This window comes from Taeniopygia guttata, chromosome 7, assembly GCF_048771995.1.
Source record: "Taeniopygia guttata chromosome 7, bTaeGut7.mat, whole genome shotgun sequence".
Lineage (NCBI taxonomy): Eukaryota > Metazoa > Chordata > Aves > Passeriformes > Estrildidae > Taeniopygia > Taeniopygia guttata.
In genome coordinates, this window is record NC_133032.1 from 10,256,246 (window position 1) to 10,271,551 (window position 15,306).

General features: G+C 44.8%; 1 protein-coding gene across 1 annotated transcript in view; it reads left to right on the forward strand.

Moving 5' to 3' along the window:
* The window catches only part of IGFBP2 (insulin like growth factor binding protein 2), a 58,488-nt gene that overhangs the window by 29,114 nt on the left and 14,068 nt on the right, over positions 1–15,306 (forward strand). The gene's annotated exons all lie outside the window — the stretch shown is intronic.

Genomic DNA, 15,306 nt, shown 5'->3' on the forward strand with positions numbered 1-15,306 from the left:
TGCTAAGAGCTGCTGTCAACATTTTGAGATGATAACAAGTAACAGCACTTGCACATATCATCATCATTCTTATGTTTTGTCTCTTTTCAGTCACCTCCCCAGCTGGGGATTTAAAGATGTTTCTAATTAGTCACTGTTTCAGGATCTGGGAGATGAGAGTTGCTGAAGCTCTGTTGCAGAGATGTCTGTATTCTATCCCTCCCTGGATCTTATTCTGGGATGAGCATTGTCTGTGCTCTCCTTGTGAAGATCACACACTCTACAGTGAGTGTGAGGAGATAAAGCATGGGACACTGGAAGGGGAATCTTGTGTTTGATGTTTCCTCTGAGCTTTAGGTCTCTTAGAAGGGAGACGATCACTTAAAACTTCCTGGGTAGTCCTGCACCATCATTAGAATGTGCCAGATGCTTTTTCTTCATCTGCCTTGTCCAGCTGCAGTGGCACACAGATGCTGTCTGGCACCAGTAGGTTTTCCAGCCCAACTGTGTCTCTGGGTATTTCTGTGCTAGGCTGGACAAGATTTGGTGGTGAGCAAATGTGTAGTCACTTGTCAGTCTCTCTAGACTGACTGTGGAAGTCAGGTCCTATGAGCGATTCTTTTCAGTGTGCTTTTTTAAACATAAGTGGTGACATTTCCCATGTTTCAGTCATCTCATGCCTGGTATAATAATCTTTGGAGCCATTCAAACTAGTTGTTACTCATTTAATGAAAATTGGCAGAGATGCTTTTAATTTTTGTACTTAAAATACTACAAATTTGATGTTGGAAAGCCAAATGGAAAGAATTCATCTATGCCAGTCCCCTGAACAGACAACCTCCTTGTTCTGCTCCCTGGAGAATCCTCCAGTCCATTGTCATTTTGGGCAGAAGAGATGTTAAAACTGGCGTCATCCTCCCCCAATTCAAGATTATTTTGGTCAAAATCATGCCATTTTAATGCAATTGTTCCTTTCTGGCTTGTCAAGCCTTTTCTTGCCTATTGTTTGCAACCTCCTGAAAGCTGCTGCTGATGGCAGGTTGATGTCCATCAGACTTTCCCGATTCCTTCCTCAGCTGCCCGAGCCCAGTTGCCTTTCTCCAGGTGTTTCTTCATAATGCAGCACAACATAGCGCTCAAGTTCAGACTAAGCTGCCACAGAAAGTGCAGTCCCAAGAGGTTCCATGTGAGAATTTTGATGGTGGAATGGGTTTGAAGTAATGCTTTTTTCCACCAGAGTGTAAGGAAGAACAGGGTCGGTCAGAAGTTAATATTGCTCTCAGAAGATACAGTGAAGGCTTGGTCTGAGATGGGGAAATAAAGAGGGGGGCGGGTGTCCTTACCTGCAACAAGAGCTGCTGTTGCTCAAAGCAAGGAGTGAAATAATATGAAATAAATTGATAATGTGGCATAAGTGGTGGAGACGAGGCAAGGAGGTAGCTGCCTCTGGACATCTGCACATGAACAAACAGCTGTCTCGGGAAGAAATTCATTTGCCCTGGAAAGAAACTACTCTGGATGGGAACTGGTTAGGGCAGGTTTACTTCATTATAGGGTTGCATCATGAAGCCTTTTTTCCTTCCCCTTGGGCCATCTGGGGATTTCCTGGCTGATCCTGTTCATGCTGCTTTCTCTGGGTGCTTGAGAGATCTCTAATAGGTGCTTGAGAACAGCTGTGGAGGGCGAGGATCAGGCTGGCCTAGCTTATTAAGGGAAAATGGGTTCAGAGCAACTAAGGTGATCTGGGGGCATTAATTGGTGGAAGAGGAGGACAGGATTTTTCCTTTTCATTGCAGCAGCCTTCTGAAGGTATGCTGGGATCTCGGAAGATAGATAAATGTCAGATGTATTCATGGAAGCACTGAAATAAGAGTCTCACTGCTCTTGGTAAGGGTCCTTTGCCCTGTTGTGTTGCCTCAGCAAGGCATACTCATCTTCCAGTCATTAATCATTCACTTGTTATTTCATTTTGTGGAGATTATAACCAGCTGAGGTGATATGGCAACATGAGAGACCAGGCTGCTGTCTTAAACTGCTGTATTGTCCCTTTGTTTTGCTTTTTCCTCCTTCCAAACTCATGGCCATCCAGACCATACAATGGAGAACAGGCAAGAGCATTCCTTAGGGTGGGAGGAGCAGACAGTCTGGATTTTTGCAAGTCAAGTTGCCCAACACTGGCGTTATGTTATTCACTGTGGAACAAATAAGGGCTAAGCATTGTGATGGTGCAGTGTTGATTTTAGAGTGTCGGAATCTGTGGGTATTGGTGATTTTGAGATTGTAGAAAGTTTTTGTTTTTTTGCTCTGTTGCTAAAGAAGAAGCTATAGTTCGTCTGTGCTGTTTTTAAGGTTGTTTATTTTTGCTTATTTATAACATGTTCTGCTGCCCTGCCGCAGCTCTGTCCTGCAGGGCAGCATGCGGGGCTCTGCCCCTCAGTGGGATGGTACAAACATTATATACTAGAAATTACGTGTACTATATTTACAATAATGTGCCAATATCTATCATCTACGTTGAACAGTGTGTCTCTAGCTTAAACCAATAGAAAAAATGCCAACATCACCAAGAACATGGAGGTAAGGAAGAAGAAGGAGGAATAACAGGATCAGGCTCACTTTCTTCTATCTTAGAACTCTTGACTCTCATGTACAATGTAAAACCCTTCTGTACAGGTACTAAAACTCCTTTGTACAATACTAAAAAATTTTTCCCTCTAATTTGTGACTACTTTTACTATACCATCTAACTCTCTGTGACCGCTTGTTCCACTTTCAAAGTTGGTAATTCATTCCATGGTTCAAACTCAAGATCACAGCTGTTTTCAGCTGCTTGCCAGGGTCTAAAATGCTTTTGACCGAGGCCTGGAACCTCTGAAAATGTCTGAGGGACATTTTGAGTTCCGACATTAGAGAACTTATAAATTGTGATGAATTTATGGAGAGAAAAGGCTCAGGGCTGGAGGACTTCATCATGTGGCTGCTTATTGCAGCATTTGAATCAGCCAGGCCTCAGGATGCTCAGCAGGAGCAGGTGATTCGAGGGAGCTCAGCTTCACCTTCTGGTCCTGAAGATCCATATTACCTAATCCAGTCACGAAGCAGTGAGATTACGGATGCTCATCCTTTCCCTTGGAGCCTGAGTGTTGTTCTTTGATGAAAAAGTCTTTAGGAGACAAGATTATCTTTAAATTAGCCTGTTGAGCAAATTGTATGTGGGGACTCTGTTGTCCTGGAGGGACCTCAGGTCAACACACTGATTTTAAGTTTTAACAATAGCATTTGATCAAGTGGCTAAGGTGAAGAGTTAGATTTATAATTTCTATGAGCCTGACCTTTGCTCCCAGGGTCTTACAGTTCCTTCAGTACCAAATCTTGGCCCTTCTGAAGCTGTTCACTGACTGGGAGCAGCACTATGAATGAATAGCTTATTACTACCTGACGTTTCTCAAGGGCAAGTTGTAGACTGCTGGTGCCTCTTACATGTCTAGGCTCACATGTATTTTGGCACGTACACCTCTTTGATATGAAAAATTATTGGGTTGAGAAGATGCAAATCACTTCTGCAAAATTGCTGATTCTTGCTATATGAAGGAGGAAAGAAAAAAAAAAAAAGATGCACCCAAATCTTTCTTGAAACTTTCAAGTTTGAGGAATGTCCAACCTCTGCCAGGCTTGCCTGATGCCAAGCAAGGACAGGAATTTTTCAGCAGGTCAGAAGGGTAACAGTGAGAATTGTGTTTCCCCCACCCACCCTGCTGTGTGGTCCGGAGTGGGGTCTGTGTCAGGGTAAGCATTCAGAGGCAGTTGTCTGTATCTCCTGGGTTTCTGCATAGGGTCAGTTTTGCTTAATCCGCAAAGCCTGAGGAAAAAAATCAAGTCAAATGCACAGCTCAGGATTATTGTCTCGGGTTGTCTTAGTTTGGGCAGCTGCAGTCCTTGAGTTTTTTGTGGAGAGGCAATTTTTGGAGCAAGGCAGGTAAGGTAATTACCACAATCTTTTTTATTAGATGTTGCTGAATGCCTCCAGCCTTTGCAGGGCTAAAGAGAGAAAGGAATCAGTTTCCCCCAGTCCCCTGCCCCTTTTTACTTCAACCTGTATGTTCAGTGATAATACCATGACAATATAAAAGAGAATCATTTATGTGGCACTAAAAGCACAGTCAGTGTCAGAGTAAGGGACTTGCACCTAAATATCTATTCCTTTTAGCTATGTGGTTGTCCTTGCCATAGTTACAAGGATTTTTTTCTGTCTGCTAGCTTGATGCTAACAGTCATTCTGTCAAGGATGGGATTTTTATGGTCCCTTTTTTATAGATGTGTACTGCTGAATAGAGTGATACAATTATTTCCTCAAGGTCTCTCCAGGATCGAGAAGCAGGGTAGGAGGGCTCAAATCCAATTCTCTTGAATTGTAGTTCATGAACTTGGCTTTGAGACTGTTTATGGGACCTTCCTGATGTCAGGATTGACTTCCCTGAAGTCAGCTCTATTGTACCACCATAAATTACCTTAAGCAGATTATGGCCAGGGCCACATTAGTTGCTTTCAAGGACTTCACTGTGAAACAGTGCACACAAAAATTGGAGTGGGATCAGGAACAAAGAAAGTACTGAAAACAAAACTCTTTGGTCCCACAGTCAGTAATAGAATGGGCACTGAGACTTTCTTAGTGTACCAGAATCCATTTTTGCCTTAGTCTAATTCATCCTCTTTCACTTGCATTTCCCCTTTTTTTGGCTAACATTGGTTTTGATGAAGAAATGTGCCAGGCCCTGTGACATCCATGACAAGTCCATTCACAGTCCCTCATGTTGAGCCAACACTACTGACTCCCATCGCAAACAGACCAAAGATGAGGCCACAATTAGCAGACTTAATGTTCTGCAGTGACAGGGTTTTGTGGTGGTGTTTTTTTGTGATGGTGTGTTTTGTTTTCTTTTATAGTATCCTCAGAAAGGAGGAAGGTCTGGGTGGCTGTGATCAGAAGTCAAGGACCCAGAATTGGGGTTAGCAGAAGCATTGGCATGGAGATATGGACTGGTAGTGATGCTGTCCTAGCTATAGCAGTAAAGATGAGAAAGGCAGCCTTTGTGGGAAAGGTGAAATTAAAAAAAAAATTTAAAAAATTAAGGAAATTCTGTGGGGTGGCAGTGACCGTGTGGCTAAATGTCTCTCTAATGTTATTGGAAAGATAGAAGTTTCCAAAATAATATTTCTGTGGAAACTTAGGAATGTATCTTAATATCTAGGAATACACATTAACAAGCACGTTTTATTAATAAGGTAAAACACAGATATGCCCAGATGTGGTAGCCCAGATTTTTTTCATTAAATAGAGCACCAGCAAATGGAAGGGCTATTTTAGGTTTTGTTTTGGTAACTAGTGTTGATGTTAAGAGGGCCTGATTGTACTGAGGAATCTCGGACCTAGTGCTCATAAAATGGATTCCTTTTAAATTAAGTAGAAACCTAAACAAAAGTAGATCTGGAACTAGGATACTTGTCTTTGAAAGGGCAAACATTGAAAAATGAAAAACCCTGGTGGGTGAAGTCATCTGGGGCAGAGAATTGTGAATGCACAATGCAGAGGATACAGAGCCTGTAATTCAGAGGTGCAGAAACTATCTGGACCAGGGGTCCTAGGCAGAGTAGGAAAACAGGGCAGGAAAGGGCTCCTTGCTGAAAGCTGGTGAATAGCCACCTTAAAAAGGATAGTTGGGATTAAACAGAGTCTGTAAGGAATGGAAAAAAAGACTAATTGGCAAAAAAAAGCAATGTCTTAGAGGTCAGGAAGGGTAGGGATAAAATGAGAATTGCCAGAAGTCATGCTGTGTTAGGTCTGGCAAAAGAAATTAAAACAAATAGCAACAGGTTTCTCAGCTACATAAATAAAATCAGACTTGAAGCTGCTGTGCAGCAAGGACCAACTGGAAGATCAAAGATGACGTAAGTATGGATACAGTATTAACCAAATTTTGCTTTGTTGTTAAATACAGTTGAAGGGGATGAGGGCAAGGAAATCTTGGAAACTGAGAGTAGGAAGTGAAAGTCAGAGGATCAAATTGATTGAAATTAGTCAGAGGGTAGGAGCACCACCCTTGATGGAAACTATAGGTGTGAAGATGTTGAATACTTGTGGTTGCACTGTTAGGCTCATTGCTATGAAGAGAGAAAGCCCAGAAAAACTCTTCAGGATAAATGATGTGGATGGTTGAGAGAGTCAGGAGTGGGACAAAGCTGAATAGAACAGAGTGCTGGGATGGGCAGTGAAGGACCAGACCATGAATGGGACTTCTGCTAGTCCAGCCTGCCAGTGGACAGCTAAGACCTGCATCTGTTAATTGAAACCAGGGGGAGGGGGAACTTCCATCCTGCTTTGAAGAAACCACCCAGGCTCACCCTGTATCCACAGAGAAATGTCCCCTGGGGAGGGAAGTGTTAACCCTCTGGAAAGCAGCTGGCAAGCCCTCAGCAGCAGTCATGAGTCTGAAAAATGGATGTAGGCAGGCACAGGTGCAGGGAAAAGCTCCAGGGGAGTGGGAGCTTGTGCCATGGGGAGGACTTGGCTGCTCTGACGAGTTACAGGAGGAAAACAAAGACAGGGAGGGGAAAGAGCAGTGTGAGCGAGAAAATAATGTTGCCATGAGGACATCGCACCATAACTCAGCCCTAATACCTTGTCTAGAAAATATGGCATCTTCTGCTGGCTGGAGCACTGTCTTTCTAGGATGACATCTCCAGGTGATACCTCAATGGCAGGGCAGATACTTTTCTGCTGTGGAGGTTGCTGTGATGTGGTTCATGGCAAGTCTCATGTCCAGTGGTTCAGGAGAGGCCCTTGCACTAATCTCAGGGAGGAATTTTTTCCTTAAAAGAAGAATTTTCTAAAATGTTTTAGTTCTCTTCATGAGTCCAGCAGGTTTTGTCAACACACAGGACATAGTGCTGACCCTGCCATGCTAATACTCCTGCTTGGGAGAAGGCAGGTTTTGTCATGGGAGAGTGATTGTTAAAGATCAGTGGGACCAAATGATGGTCAAGACCGAATTAAAAATGAAATTGTGCTCAGAAGAGTTTGGGGTTTCATTCACAGTACAGTTGAATTGAGGCTGAAGCAGTATTCCTGCTTTACAAAAAGTTTTATTGTACTGAATTTTCAAAGGGAATAGAGAGATCGTTTTGCTGTTTTTAATACTGTGTTTTAGGTGAGGGTCAACAGTCTGCCTGTTTTTTAAATTGATTTTAAATTGCAGCAAACCATGGGGCATGACATTCTCTCACCTAAAGCATGTTTCCATCTATATTTTTATTTACTGAGATTTTATTGCTCATCATTTCAGAGTAGCAGAAGCGTCCTATTTGTTTGTTTTCTTTAGGCTCTAGAGTTTACTCTGCAGCCAAGCCAAACTACTCCAGCTTTGGGGGGAGGGGGGCTGAAATGAGGAAATCTGTACTTTGTGACCTTACACTTTAAATGAAAGGGGGTTTGAGAAATGGAGCAAGTGATCAGAAAGTGAGTATTTGCATTGGGTAAGCAGGAGAAGGCTTTAAAACCAAGCCCTTATTCAATGCCAATGACTAGATAATGTGGTAAAGCTTGGAACAGAGATACAGAATCAGTTCCTGAAGAGGAGGTATCAGGTATGTTGTCTGAGGCCAACAGCCCTGACAGAAACAGGGAAAAGGATAGCTGGCAGCTCTGATACTTTAATTGGAAATTAAGCTGGTAGGGGAGAAACTGAGAAGTGTCACATGCCTTTAAGGCCTCCAAAAGGCTCTTCCCCAGCTTACAGTGGGCCTTTCTAGACTGATTTATTCCTGTGACTCAGTGAGGGTTAGATTTTAAGCATTTGCTTCTCTCTACTTCCAAGCTCCCCCAGCATGGCCATGCTGCCTTTGGGGCAAAGGAGCAAGATGCACTCCAGACTGTTTATTGGCTCATCGTACTGTTTCATTCTGGGAACATTGTGGGGAGGCTGATGGCTGTTTTGATGCGAAATATTCATTAGCCTTTTGCCATTTTCCAAGTTAATTGGTCTGGATGACTTCTCTGATGACTTCTCACATTTTCCACCAGCTGATGCTATTAAGAGTTTGTTCCTTTGTCTGTCTCTGGGGCTGTTTCATTGTATGGATGCTTCTCCATTTGCTTTCCAAATTAAGGATTCAAGCTGACCTTGTGAATTATGGCAACTGATGGAGGCCACTTTTGAAAGGAATCACCGTCTGGAGACCTCCATCCCAGCTCCACTGCAGTAGCTGTGATCTGAGCATTGCCCTTTTCTTTGGTCGAGGTTCTTGGTTTAGGGATCATTCCACACAGTGTCAGGTCACCTCTTAGGGGATCCATCTCTGATGCTCCCAGGTTAATTTTTCACAGCTTTACAGCCAGAAGGACAGTGTCCCATTCTCAAGCCTGCTTTCTTGGCCAATTCAGACCACAGATTTTTGCTGTGTGAACCGCTGTTTTGATTAGAACACTACAAAAACATTTGGTCTTGACTTTAAAATCACTCATAACATGATACACTATCACAATCCTCTTGTAAACTATACCAGTGACTAATTATTTAGATTGTCCATGTTTGTCTAATCCAGTAATTTTCATCTCAGTAAAAGCTGCATATTTATAAGCGTTCTTTTGGTCTTCCTAGGCTTGACTATAGGTGTAGTCAAATTTTCCCTGGTTGCTCTTTTCCTTTCTAGTATCTTATCTGACCAATCTGTCCTACTTTCTTCTGTGGTGCTCCATTAAATATTTTAGGAACAAGAAAGACGCTTGTGTGGAATTATCTGCACAGCTTTTACTCACTTTTGCTTTTCATTATTGATAAGCAGTTTCCATTCTCCTCTTCTCTTACACCTCCTTAATAATAAATATTTATGTTGCCCCCTCAGTTTACATAGTATTCTGCAGACTTCAAAAGAGGCAAAGTCCTGTCCCACTGATTTCTTGTCTTTCCGTGCATCTTCCATACTGCTGTGCAGGTACTAGAAGCAGAGATGATACAGCTTTGCAGGAAAGGACTCATACTGCAGAGGCTGGGTGTTTTTGCTCCTCTGGAGCTCCCTGGGAATGGAAGACTTTCTTAATTCCCTTTCAAAGAGGGGATGACATAGCAGGTGGTGATATTACACATGGAGAGAGTGTGGAAGTGCCCTGAAACTGGACATGCCCATTCTACCTTCTCTGGTTCTGAAACAAATCCTGTTTTTGAATGCAAAATTTGCGTTACTCCTCCTGTGAGATGTTAAATGCCACCAGTAACTCTTCCCTTCTCACTACAAACCCTTCCCTCCAGCATTACCTGTTTGCTGCTCCTCCAGGCATGCTTTCTAAGTAATGTCGGAGAGAGTAGTGAAATGAGTTGTTAACTCAGCTCTTGTGGCGTTAGGGATGTCTTAGGTCTGGAGGAACTTGATGATGAAGAGATCTGTGGCTGTGTAGGGATCAGCCAAATGAAGCTGGTAGAAATGAGATCAAACCAAGGCTTTTCTTACTCTGGTATTCTTCCTACTGGTATTCAGTCGGAAGACTCAAATATAAATATGATGATTGCAAGCACATGTGGCTGTGGCTGTCCATCTTGAGACCTGCTCAGTGAAAACTGAATTTATCTGTTTGCCAAGAGCAACATGCTTTTCCCTTTAACCCTCAGGAAGCCTTTCAGCTTTAGTCTGGCTGACACCATCATGGTTTATTTAGCAAGGCAAAAGCATAGTGAGGCTGAGGGAGGGGTGTGAGAGGCCACAGCTGGGCTTTGTGAGAGACAGGAATGGGGCAAGGGAGAAAACAATTAGGAAATAGCAAGTGTTCTGGTGCAGAGTTTTAGAGTGGGAACTTGAAATGTTCAGTGGTAAATAGCTGATTAATCAATGCCAGATTGTCTCTTGGAAGTTGTCTTAATTACTTTAGCCTGTGCCAGACACTGATATCCTTGAAACCTTAAAAATCCCATTAGAAGGTGCTTTCATTGGTCCTCAGCCAACATGTTTCACTGTGTGACAATAGCGAGTGCTGATGGGCTGGACATGGGCTGGGGCCATCGGGGCAGTACTGGGGGTGGCACTGGAGGGGTCTCTGTGTCAGGGCACCCTGTGCAGCTCATCAGGAGCTTACAGCGAGTTCCTTGCTGTAGGGTGGTGTCCCAGCTCTCCACTTAGGCAGCAGTAAGAACTGCTGCTGCTGTTTTCCATGTGCTTTGGCTTTGTTCCTGTGCCCTTAGCTCACGCCAAGGCCTTCCGTAGTTGCAAAAAGGCTGGGCATTTTTCTTTATTTTTAAAGAAGAGGTGTCTTGGCTCCCAGCCCCTCACCAGAGCTGTGGTTGATTTTGGAGGCATGCATGGCACACAGCAGGTGCACTTAGCATTCTGAAAGTCACCCCTTGGCTAAGGGGTCTTCAAAGCCTGTCTCAATGGAGTATAAAGGCAGGCACTGTGGTGTTTAGGTCTTTCTGCTGACTTGTTCCTGTGGGCTGAGGGAAAGCTATGAAGCAGGAACAAGAAGATCACTATTTTTCAGTTTCATTTGGCATTCCATGAAAAGATCAAGCAGGGCACAGAGCTGAACTATGAAGGTCACTCCTGTAAGAAGTTGGAAATGGCCTTAATATATAAATGGCATCTAAAAGGAAGTATAGGAATTGATAGATGTATGGCTGGCTAAGAAATGTGATGAGCCATGCACAGCCTCTGGCTTGGAAAGTCCCTGTGTCACTGGTTTCCAGAAGCAGGGGAGATGATCAGTCATTACAGTCCTCCTGATGTCAGCTGCTGGTCACAGAGGAGCAGCTCATTTCCTGACTGCTCCGTTTCCCTGGGAAGCAATGCTGCAGAGGCCATCTGCTGATCTGCTGTCCCCCCTCTCTCTGTCATGGTTGAAGGGGGTGTCAGTGTGGGTTGTTTAGCACTACATAAATTCTCTGCTTTCCCTAACTATAGAAGATGGGGTATCCTTTTGAGGATAACTTGATGTTCCCACAGGTAGAGTCAAGCTGTAAAGCCTAAAGAGGGATTTTTTTATAGGAAAGATGTCTCTGATTGTGCCTACGAGCTGTGCTCAAGGAAGAGAGGAGGGCAGGGAGATGTTTGGAGACTGTAATTTGCTTACTGCCTTCCTCCCAAGGAACCCAGAAGTTTTTCTTGTTAAAGACAGGTCTGTTTTCCTCTCTAGTGAAACAAGAGTGCCTGAGTAATTATCAAACACACGGGGACATCTATTTCCAGTTTGGGATAGGAAGTGCAGAGTTTAATTACATTTTGACTCTCTTTCACTTCACTATTCAGATATTTCTTTTCCTGGGTTTGAAGTCTTGTTGGACTGGGACAGGAAGGACCAGGGGAGCTCATTCAGCTGCTGCTAGTACGCCTGGCTTTTTGCTCTCTTCAAGGGTGGCTTTTGTGTTTAGACATGGGAGAAAAGATACCAGGCAGCAGGGATAAAGGATGGCTGGACTCAGCACTGCAGCGTGAAATCAAACTGGAGCACAGCACTGGGAGAGCTGACAGTGCTATGAATATCTTATTCTCATAGGAGGCGGTCAGGCAGGACATTGATGCCTGCTTCCATTGGAAGGTTTGAAAGCCACAGAGTTCACAAGGTGGGACACTGGCTGAGAGGATTCTCTTGTTTGTGGCAGGCAAGAGAACAAGGAGCTGAGATCAGGGCAGGACACTTGGGAGGTGGCTGGTGGGGGTGGGGAGCATATCTGCTGGGCACAAAAAGAAAGTGGTGGTGTAACTGAGGAGCTTCCTTCTGGGTGCCTGAAACAGATTGTGGGGATTGCTGCATCACGGCCATGATGTGTGGTGGTGTGATGAAGCATCACTTCAGCCACTTACTGAAGTAAGCCTGAAGCTATAATAGTCCTGATTTCAGCAGGTCATTCTCCTTTTAGCAGGTATAGAGCTCCCGGGCTGCTTGTGTGGGTTGCATTCTGTGTTAGTATTAAGCAGCTTAATGTATTTGTGTGCATTTGGTGCTCCATGGCAGTCAGGCCGGCAGCTGAGCAGTCTCAGCCTCGGTCTGCAGTGAGAGAAATGCTGTCTGGGATGGAGCCCATCCCACATCATGGCCTGAAAGCTGTGGAAGGATGCTGGGCATGGGCCCCTGTGAAGAGGCCACAGGCCAGCGAAGGTGCCCAAACTCCTTGCCCCAGGAGGCACCAATCCTGTTCTCCCAGTGACTGCAAAATACTTGGGGTGGCTTAGTGGGAAAACAGCTAACTTTACAGCCAGTGCTCCTCTGTGTTTCCAGCTACTGTGTGCCAGGCTTCTGGTTTCACAGGGAAACAGGCATATAGGAACTGGGAGAGGGCATTTCAGGTAACCTCTCCTCAGTCGTGAAGGGGCATGAAGGACCCTTGTACTTTCTGGAAGGGATTCAAGCACTGCATGCATCAAAGGCAGGCTTCCTGAGCTGGGCTTTTCTGTTGTTCAGGCCACCTGGAAGGATGTACCAGAGGAGTCTCGCAGTGTGATTTTTTGTGAGTGGTAGCTGGCACCAGCACAGCCTGCACTGGGTGGTTGGAGGGGGACATGGGGGCTGTGTTTTGATTCTGCTTTTCCTGTTTGTTGTAATTTGGCAGAGGCAAAGTTTCAGAGGCAGCAAGGGCAGCAAGATCTTTTTTCTTTCTTCCTGACATGAGCTACACCACCTTCTGCCACTAATTCTGATTTTTTGCTGGGGAAACAGAGTGGGAAGGGAGGATTGGTGGGGTTGAAGTCTGCAGCTTTGTAGCACATAAACCAGAATATTTAGCATGGGGTTTATTGTCTAGAGAGGAGACTTTCCTAAAAGCAGCCCCAGACATTGTGACCAGCTGTCACAGTGACTTTTGTTCATGCTTCAGGTGGTAATTTAGTGGAAAAAAAATTTAAAAAGGAAGAATGAAAAAAGAAGCAATACAAAGCCCTCTCCCCAAGGCCTGTTTAGAAAATGGAGATAAAGCAGCAATAAAGTCAAGTGCTCAATTAAGCCAGATGTATGTGCTTTAAAACACTAACAGATGTGGCAACAGTGGCTCCAATAAGTGGAGCTTTATGGACCAAGTGTAGTGGAAGTTGGTGCAGGTGCCCATTGCTTCCTGATGGGGAATAGTGCAGCAGTGCTTTTGTTCTGGGCACTGATGAAAGAGGGTATGTAGCTGCTGGGGACTGTTCCCCACTGCCTCCTTGGCTCCTGCCCCCTTGCCTCTGGGATGGCTGTGGTTACAGTGCTTTCCAGTGTTGGTGGTCTGTCTGAGAGCAGTGCAAGTTACAGCACTCCGGGGCAATCTGCTTACTGACAGCCTCCCACCTTAGGGCTCCCAGGATGGTTTAGTGCCCCCTGGGTGAGTTCCTTCCCCAGAGCCTTTGCTTGGGGACTTACATGTCCTTAAATGACTGCTGCATTTTGCTTTGAAATTTTGGGGGTTGCAAAATGCCAAAGATAAAGGCCAGGTAAAACCTGTTGCACCCTGTACAACATGAGCAGAGTACAGTGTGAGCTGTACTTGCTGCAGAGCAGCTGTCTGAGCTGTGGCTGGGGAGGCTGACCCACATCAGGTGTGCATCATGTTCTGGGTTGGTTTGGAGTTGGGATGTAAACATCCATATACCACAAGCTAGCTTGTGGTGTTTGGCATTTTGGGGTGAGTTCCATAGGGATGCCAGTCCTCCTTGAAGCTGGGGGATTCCCTGCACTTCCTTGCAGAAGCTCAGTGTTTCACTGTTTGGATCGTTTACAAAGGCAGGGGTGGTTTTCTCTAACTTGGGGGCCATCCCACCCAGTGTATCATCAGATCCCACTTTTCAAGTGCTCTTTGCCACATGTCTGGATCTCTTCCAAGGCTTTAAGTAGTATCCAGATTGTCTGGCCAAGAAAGGGGTGCTGTGTAGATCAGGTGTAAAGCAAACACACCAGGGTGCTTGGTGCTGAGTGTGCTGGCAGGCTGTACACGAATGGAAAGCTGACTGATGCGCACCCCAGCGTCCATTCCAGTGGTTCAGCTGGGTTATCACGTTTGTCTCTGTCACTGTGTTCTGTGGTAGTCTGTTTCTTAAGCTTTGCCATGCCTCCATCCTCTTTGGGAATGCAGCTACTGATGTTCCCCTGTCTTTTCTTCCTTCCTCTACCACAGTTTTATGACTCTCTCTTCCTGCCTTTTGCTCAGCAGGAGTCTGCAAACTCCCGAGGTTTGAATTTGGGCAGCTTCATGGGTGGCCCAAAATAGAGAGTCTTTTTCAAACAAAACGAGATCCAGCCCTTCATAGAAAAAAGGCAAGAGAATAAAGCAACATCATCAGAGTGAAGGAGGAGGCTGTCTGGCACTGCTTCCCTCACACCTGTGGGGAGGAAGCTTCCCCTTCTGAAGGCCAAGTGGCATGGATGTGGCCATCCTGTGGGCATTGGAGGTTGGAAGTCACTGAGGGACCGTAAAGGTGCCTTGCATTATTTGACTGTGCATGGCCCTTGTGTGGCACAAAGAGTTATTACAGATCAAACTGCTGCCTTCTGGTAGAGTGTCCATGAGTTTGAACGTTTCATTGTGTTCTGCATGTGTGCGTGTGCCGGTCAGCAGCGGGATGAATCTGCAATGTCTTAATTGTGTCAAAGCTCCTGGTTTTTTCAGTAGCAGTGCTGTATCAGTGAATACTTTATCCTTAGAGAGTGGCAGTTGCCTTGTTTCAGTAAATGCACATACTAAGATAAATAGTAAATGTGTGTAACAAATACACATGCAAGACCTGGCTCAGCCCCTTCTCGTGGAGTACTTGAACATAAGGGTTCAAATTCAGTTCTGCCTCTAGCTGGGAGAAGGATAAAACAAGGGTTAAAGAAATTAAGCAAAGTGACTGCAAAACTGACTGAAATACTGCCCCAAGAACAGATGGCCAAAGTGTTTTGACATAACCTGAAACAATTGTGGTGTTGCTTAGCTTGGATGTCAAATGAGAAAAAAACACAATCTGGGAACAGCTCAACTTGTGGCTTAAATGTGGGATATAGCAACTAAGTAATAGCCCTCATGAGGAGGGAAGATAATGACTGTGAGTGCTGGAGGCAGCTGGGAGATGCTCATGGGCAAAAAAGGCTCAATTAAATTGCAGCAGATACTCCCTCTTCTACCTACGGTTCAGTGTTCTGGTTTTATTTGGAGGCACCTGTGCTTTGTGCCTGGGAAATGCAGGTTTCTGGGGAAAAATCAAACAGGATTGGCTTTAAGGGCTCCTGCAAAGCTCAGGGGCTGCATGGGGACAGTGGGTCCAGCAGACCTTAAGGTGACACTGATGGTATTGGCTGTTGGGCTCTGGCAGAGTTTCTGAGAAATTAGAAAGAAATTACTG